General features: G+C 37.9%; 1 pseudogene; it reads left to right on the forward strand.

Annotated features, from left to right (window-relative positions):
• The first annotated feature begins 1,309 nt into the window (after positions 1 to 1,309).
• On the forward strand, positions 1,310 to 2,320 carry LOC107660362 (uracil nucleotide/cysteinyl leukotriene receptor-like; annotated as a pseudogene).
• Positions 2,321 to 8,616: the final 6,296 nt, after the last annotated feature.

An 8,616-nucleotide genomic window follows, 5' to 3' on the forward strand; every position in this document is an offset into this window, starting at 1 on the left:
CTGATTGGCTCCTGAAACTCGTGGTGGTGTTGAATCATGGGAGTGAATATGTCGTTAAAATGAGCTGTCAGTCCCACAACAAACTTCATACAAGCTCTTGCGGCTGAAGAGCATCTCTGAGACCACAGTAACTCATAAAAGGTAAGAGATGCTGCATATAAACTGCTGAAAAGTTTCTCTGCATTCAGATTTACTGACAGAATAAATGACAACTGAGACAGTTGAGCTATACTGAAACTTTAGACTAAGGCTGCTGAATAATTCAACTTAATCAAACTGTATTGTTCGGTAGAGCTGCTTTACAGTTAAAATTGAAATCGTAATGATATTTAATATGACAGATTCCTGAAAATGAAGAACTTTCTGACGCTTTTTATTTCTGTTAAGCTGCTTTGAGACTATCTGTAATGTATAAAGTGCTATAAACGTGACAAATCACACTAGTTTATATCACAAACTCATATATTTACAGTATTTATACTCGGTATAAACAATACTCAAATTTAAACAGTTCTACAGAAGTTTGGGTCTAGCTGTCACATAAGGCTGTGTTTTATATCTTGTTATATGTTCATATTTTGTGCATCATTATTATGCCGTTTAAATTGAGTTAAAATACACTGAATAGAAGATTTTAGTCCTTTAAATATTATTTCATATTTGAAACAAAGATATTCTTCTGAAATCAGTGTAAAAACAACAACAAAAAACAGTAAATTTATGCTAACATGCCCTGCTGTAGATGGCAAAAACTTTAAGGTTTGACTGAGGAACATACATTTTTTTAAAATTAGTATAGAAAGTGAATATTCTTCAAAAAGAAATTCAGAAAGCCTGTTGTTGTATTATGTTGATGCAGATGTGTGTTTTATTTCAACATGTATTTGAGCTTCAATTATTAAATCCTTGTGAAACAGCCATACTGAAAAGAGTTTGATCAGCAGAAACAGTGAAGTCCCCTCATGAAAGTTATTATCATGACAAAAGTGAAAGCTGGTTCAGGTTTCTGCGCCTGGAGACATTGATGTGGCATTTTGGACGAAGCAAATGTTAACGAGGACCAGAGAAGCATTGTTCAGTTTGGTTGCATTTAATCACTGTTTGTGTGTTTCAGCAGTTGCACTCTTAAAAATAAAGGTGCTTCAAAAGGTTCTTCAAGCGATGCCATAGAAGAACCATTTTTGGTTCCACAAAGAACCATTCAGTCAAAGGTTCTTTAAAGAACCATCTCTTTCTTACCTTTTTATAATCTGAAGAACCTTCTTTCACCCCAAAGAACCTTTTGTGAAACAGAAAGGTTCTTCAGATGTTAAAGGTTCTTTATGGAACCATTTAGACAAAAAGGTTCTTCTATGGCATCGTGAAGCACCTTTATTGAGAAGACGATGGCAATCCTAGAGCTCTTCAGATTCATCAACTCCTCTCTGCTCATCAGTAAGCGGCCTCTGAACATCTCATCGGCCGAGAAGACTGTGTACCACAGCTGCGCAGACATGCCCGCCGTCCTCATCTTTTACTTGGTGCTGCAGTTCATCAACATGTTCCTGGGCATCCCGACCAACATCATGGTTTTGTGGCTCATTCGTAAGAATAAGGGCGACTCGTCTACCTCAGACATCTTCATCGTCCACCTGGCCGTGCTGGACATGTTCTTCTGCCTCATTCCTCCGCTGGAGCTGGCCAACATCGTCTATCTGACCACCAGCAGCACCTGGTACGTCCTGCGCTTCTTCTACGGCATCAAAGACTCGTCGCCGCTCTTCCTGTGCTGCATCTGTCTGGACAGATATATGGCCGTCCTGCATCCCATCACCTTCACCAAGCTCAAAGACAAGAGGCATCGCTCTGTCTGCGCTGGCGTCATCTGGTTCATCACTTTGGTCTATGCCGCAGTGAAGTGTGTGGGAAACATCCCTAACTTTGAGAAAGTGTTCACAGTCATGATCCTGGCAGCGTTCGCATTCATGCTGTTTTGTAACATCTCCGTTCTCTGGGCTCTGAGACAGTCGGCTCCAGGTCGAGATGAGAGACATCCGGTCAAGAAGAAAGCCTTCAAAATGGTCCTCATCATCTTGGCCATCATTGTGTTTAACTACTTCCCGATTTCTCTCCAGATGTCTTCCGCTGTTATATTCACTACATCGCCTTTGGCTTCATGGACATCAGCAGCAGCATCCAGCCGGTTCTGTATCTGTCGCGGGAGAAGCTGCCCAAAACCCTGCGCTGCTGCTCTAAAAACACTGAATGTACTGATGATGCTGTTTACACCGTTAGTCAGTGAGCAGCTGTTATTGGTTTCATTTGATGGAACAGAACTACTGCATGCACATAATAATGTAGGTTTGTACCTTGTGTTTATTCTAAACATTGTTTATCAATGTGATCATATTGTTACTCATTCTGACGGGAATCTGCAGCTGTTTTATGCTTCAGCATGTTCGTTGTTGGAGAATTACTTGTAAAATGTAAGTACCAACCTGCTGACGAGTGCATATTTTGTGCATATAAACATGTTGTTATAACCATATTTACTTACAGTGGATTATTTTTTCATTTAATTAAGTGCATTAATAATGTGTCACATCAGACTCATTGGCCCTTTATTAATTTACATCTGTAAATTCTGGATTATCCTGCAGTCTGTTCAAAACAGCTGCTTGCATTTGTATGAAACAAGTTGCTTGTTTTAAATGTTAAAAAATTAAGTATATGATAACATTTATTTGTGAATAAATACATAAACATTTTGAATTTTGAACAATGTTTGCGAGTATGCACCATTCCGGCCGTTTCCGTGTGGCTTTCTGGTTTGACACCAGGGCTGGACGACCCTATTATTTGTATGCCATCACATAAAAATGTCTATAGGCTCAGGCCATGCAACATAATTAAAGGTTCTCTCTTGAACAGTACCTTCACTTTCCTTTTCTGTTTCTTCATTTTCTTTAATATCTTGTTTTCTCCCTTCTGTTTGTGTGTAAATGTTGTGTGTTTTTTTTAAGCTATTTTTCTTGTACCTGTCACTTCTTTACCAGCAGGTCTACTGTTATGAACACAACTGTCTCCACCTTGTTGCAAAACAGCCACATCATTGTAATTTGTTTGCTCATTTGTTTAGTTAAATTCAATGTATTACATTAGGACAATGTGTTATTATTGTTATTTATCTTAAAAATCACTTTAATACCCAAGATTAACAAACCTATATTTCATACAAATATTTTACAATAAATTTGAAAAATCTAAAGTGCCTAAATGTCAAAATTAGTATAATATGTTTATAGAAAAATAATACGTCACATGTTATTGCATTATTATGACTCATGTTTTTGTGGTGTTGACTGTTCTAGCTCCCTCCTTTACTATAAATCGATGTGAACATCTGTCTGCTAAATTAATTAATGCAACTTTACAGTAATAATGATATAGCCTAATGATGTCCTTTAACATACAGTATTCTGACTGTGGATAATAATGGAATGCTACTGATAGGCAAACATTTGCTAGCAGTTTATAACTTAACTAAATTAACAAAGGCAAAAATACAGTAGCCTATTTACAGATGAAACTGACCTGCACTTGAAGCCCTGAACTGGGGTGCATTTTCCAAAAGCATCGTTAGCTAACTATGGTCAAAGTCCCTTTAAGACAAGTCATGTCACTAGGCGGCCATCTTTGAAACGCCTCTCGGGCATGCAAGTGCAGCTCTCTTTTTTGAATGGGGAAACATCAAATTCTGCAAAACTGGTCGTCATATTTCATCAGGTCGATTCAATTTCATATTTGAAATCAACAATGAAATCTGACAACAACTGTGTCATAAATGTTGTTTATTTTGCTCAAATGCGTTAAAAAAAGCTTATTATTCAGGTTAGATAAGTCAGTGCGCATGCGCAGTCCTAGGCGCACGTCTCAGAACGCTGACTGTTTCTATAGAAACCGGACTTCTAATGGCAGCTGCAGTGACGCACTGACTTTACCGATTAGCGATTGGCTTTTTTGCTCAAAAGGCGGGGCTTCGTTCGATAGAGCGGCCATATTGAGCGTTGCATTTTTCCCCATTCAAAACTATACGACTGACATTTCTTGGGTATTCTATAGTGTTTGCTATGGTCACAGTAGTAATTTAGCAGACACATATTCACATTGTTGTATAATAGGTTTAGAGGGAGCTAGGGCAGACAACAACACATTGCAAAAATTAACGACGTTTAATTTTCGTAAGGTAAAAATAAGACTCATTATAATGCAATATGTTCAGTATTAGGATTTTAATATAAATATCGTAATGATGTAATTGTTATTGTAATAATTTTGAAATAGGCATTTTAGAAAATATCAGGAGAAATGAAGAGACTGAAAAGGAAAATGGAAGTGAAGGTGCAGTTCAGGAGAGAACTTTTAATTATTTTGCATGTCCCCAGCCTAAGCATTTAAAAAATTTTTAAGTGATGGCCATAAAAAATTAAGGTTGTCCTTGTTTCAGAATTTGTTGTGGGTGTATGGGATGGCCATCATGGCCTGGATGAGTGTGAGATTTCCCGGCCTGAAATTTTGTCCCAGTCCGCCCCTGACCACAAATACGATTAGAGGATGATTACAGCTGTTTACTCTTGTCCTCATTCAAGGAGAGGCGTCTGGCATCTCAAACGAACAAACCGATCGGCGAGATTTGCTGTTTGAAATCGAGGGAGGAGTTGAAAACAGCAGTCGTAGCCTACTTTCTGATTGCCGCGACTCTCGCACAGTGTTTGTTGTCTTTATTGCAGATGAAGTTGGTTAGATATATTTGTCAAATACACAAACGTTTTATTTACATGGTAACTGTTGTGACGTCATCACGTAAGAGGGAGCAGTAAAAGTGGATGGCAAGTTCAATCAGGCGTCTGTGTGGTTTGATCCGATATAAATAGTGAGTTTATAACAATGGCGACGAGGATGGGATAACAAAGACTGACTCCTTAGTTACGCGAAGCACTTGCACTGGTGTGGGCATGTGAACGACTGCACCCATACATGTATGGTCAGAAGTTTGATCTGGTCACAGACCACAAGGCATTGGAGGCAATTTACAGCCCTCGTTCAAAACCATGTGCACGAATCGAAAGGTGGGTCTTGAGATTACAGCCCTATGATTTTCGGGTGATTCATATACCCGGAACGCACAACATTGCAGATCCTGTGTCACGCCTGCTGGGGCCATCGGCCAAATGTGCGACCCACGCACATGAAGCAGAGGAATATGTGAGATTCATAGCTGTTTGTGCGACACCAAGCACCCTGACCACCAAGGAAGTTGAGCATATCTCAGCAAATGATGTGGAATTACAGAGACTGAAAACTGCCGTTCAAACGTTGTTTTGACGACTGCCCTGCATACAGACATATTGCAGGTGAGCTATGTGTCATTGGCCAAATAATACTCAGAGGGACAAGAATTGTTTTGCCACAGTCGCTGCGTGGAAGAGCGTTACAGTTGGCTCATGAGGGTCATCTTGGTGTAATAGGAACAAAACAACACCTGAGAACAAAGGTTTGGTGGCCCGGAATGGACAGGGCCGCAGAAAGGTTTGTGAGGGCGTGTCATGGTTGTCAGCCGGTAGCGAGACCAGATGTTCCAGAACCTCTGTCACCCACAGTGATGCCTGAAGGGCCCTGGCAAAACTTGGCCACAGACTTGCTTGGTCCTTTACCTGATGGACATTCGATCCTGGTCGTTGTTGACTATTACAGTAGGTACTACGAATATGCGATCCTCAAATCCACAACTGCAGAAAAAGTGATTGACAGTTTGGAGGACATTTTCAGTCGGCATGGACTTCCCTTAACAATCAGGTCAGACTGTGGGCCGCAATTCAAGTCCAGTCAGTTTCAAACGTTTTGTCAGGAAAATGGAATCCACCACATTAAAACAACCCCAAAGTGGGCGCAAGCAAATGGGGAAGTGGAAAGACAAAATGCATCACTTATGAAACGAGTACAAATTGCCCAAGCTGAAGGCCAGGACTGGAGAAAAGAGCTACGCAAGTATGTGACTGTCTACAGATCCACAACGGGCAAAAGCCCAGCAGAACTTCTTTTTCAGAGGAAGGTAAGAGGAAAGTTACCAGACATTGCAACACCCCACAGTGACCTGGAAGCTCGAGATGGGGACGCAGAGCAAAAAGGAAAAGCCAAAATATACACAGACAACAGACGGAATGCAAAGACATCTGACATAGAGGTTGGAGATCAAGTGCTTGTGAGGCAAGACAAAACAGACAAGTTCACAACAACATAAGTTTAATGAGTTCCAAGGACGTTAAAGGTTATGTTAGTTCAAGAAAAAGAAAAAAAAAGGTCCCAAATGAGTTGGTTCAATGTATTTGTTTTAAAAGCATTGGGGATGTTCTATGAAGTTGTGAAGAGCTGATAAGAAGAAAAATAAAAGTTGTTACATGTCTTGAATGTTCTGAAATCTGTGAGTTGTAAGAAGATGTGAATGAGAATGTGTTAGATAGGGTAAGTTCATATTCAAGTAGAGGGGGGATGTTGTGTATTGGTGTGACGTCATCACGTAAGAGGGAGTAGTAAAAGTGGATGGCAAGTTCAATCAGGCGTCTGTGTAGTTTGATCCGATATAAATAGTGAGTTTATAACCGTAACAGAAAGCATTTTCATTCAATAATTTATGTACTGCTTAATACAGCGCCTGTATGTTCAAGAATAAAGTTAAACAAAACAAGCTTGTGCTAAATATCAATAAAATGGGGTCTATATTTTTCCGCTTTATTTAGATAAACATGACATAAATAAATAATAAATATATTACGTTTACATAAAAAGCCTTTACTGTTAAAAAATAAATATATATCAAATGTACGTCAGCTGTTTTTTAAGATCTCATTGCATAACGAACATAAAATACTATCGATCATATCAATCAATAATAATTCACAAAGAAAAAGAGAGTTTACATGTAAAGTCAAATTAAACGGGGGAAGTAATTGTAGAGGTCTATAGTTCTGCCTACGGCTTCTTGCATTGTTTCAATATAAATATAATTTTATTCTTAAACTGGATAATATTAGGTTTCTTTTCAGATCACTTGCATTTAGGGATGTAAAACTTGCCTTAATATGAGAATATTTAATATAAAAAAATATGATTTGTGTCCGTGTAATTTTTCCCAAAGTAAAATATAAAATTCCGACGTTTGTCTTTTTTATTGCAGAACAACTACTTGCATTACATAAATATACACAGAGAATTTATCATCGTTATCATACAAATCTGAAAACAAGTCTATGACATTGCTACAGTTGCTGCAAGCCAGCCTCCCAACCATCTAAAGCAGATGTAGAATATCGTTCGCAAAAGAACCCGACTGCAAGTAGGCCTACATTCATTTTATTAATATAAACTCATAGAAAAATCACTTGCCGTCCAGCTGCATTTCGCGCCTCGGCAATGAAGTCATGTGCAAACAACGTGAAGCACATCTGTGGTCGGTCACACAGCTGCGTAGCTACACTAGTTTTACAAGTTAGTCATCTAACAAATTAGTTTAAATTTGTAAGTGGATTGGTCTAATTTGAATCCAGAAAGTAAGACTGATTTTCCCTTGGTAAAATGTTGGTCAGACCAGTTCTTAAAACCCCTTAACTGTCACCGTTCCGTATACGGGACGCCTTAAGTTTTCTTCAATATATTACAATTAAATCCTAATCTAATCATGACAAACTATATATCGTTGGAAAGGCTCCTAAATAGATATTTTACCACTGTTTGTTGTTAAAAAATTATGTAGGAGCAGTAATAGATTAATTTATGACAAGAGTGCACCTCAAAACATATGGAGCTCTGACCTTTGTCACAAAAATTCTTTTAGTTTCCTTTTTTTCCTATCACATGTTTTAGTAATCATCATATATATTATATATCATTTGAAAGCTTAAAAATCTCAAAATTCATCCTGTGAAAACCGTTTTGAAATCAGACATTGCGTTACCATAGAAATGGACCTTAAAATATTTTAGTGGGCTCCTTCCCCTTACAAAATGTATTAAGGTCTTTTGGAATCAAAACTTTTTAGAATCTTGACAAAATACATATCGTCGGAAAGGTCTGAGTCTCAAGATTCCATATTTGGTGGTAGGAGTAACACTGAGAGAGAAACTTATACATATGTGACAGACAAATGCATCAAAAACATTCAATGGGGTTTGGATGGCACCTGGTGGCTGTTTGTGATATAACATCTAAACAAAATTGCATAGTAACCTCAATTTTTTTTATATCAACTTCAAATTTGGAGCACAACTTATTTAAACATATGGCTTTAATTTTATGCCAAATTTGGATTAAAACCGATTTTGTAAAATATTTATTTGATATCAAATAAAATAAAAATAGTACAGTACATTTTCTTTACAGTAAATTTGTGCAGTAAATAAAACTTCTATAACTTCTTTTTTAACTTTCATTTTTTTAAATGATTTCACTTCTGCAATAATCTACTGATTGTCTTCTTTAAAAAGAGACCAACCTTAGGTCTGTATTCAAAGGCGTTCATGAATTACAGAAATTTAAGTTTGAATAGTGTACTTTCAAGTCTATGTTGGGGGGAGGGGGGGG

Source organism: Sinocyclocheilus anshuiensis, unplaced genomic scaffold (genome assembly GCF_001515605.1).
Source record: "Sinocyclocheilus anshuiensis isolate Anshui unplaced genomic scaffold, SAMN03320099.WGS_v1.1 scaffold1943, whole genome shotgun sequence".
NCBI lineage: Eukaryota > Metazoa > Chordata > Actinopteri > Cypriniformes > Cyprinidae > Sinocyclocheilus > Sinocyclocheilus anshuiensis.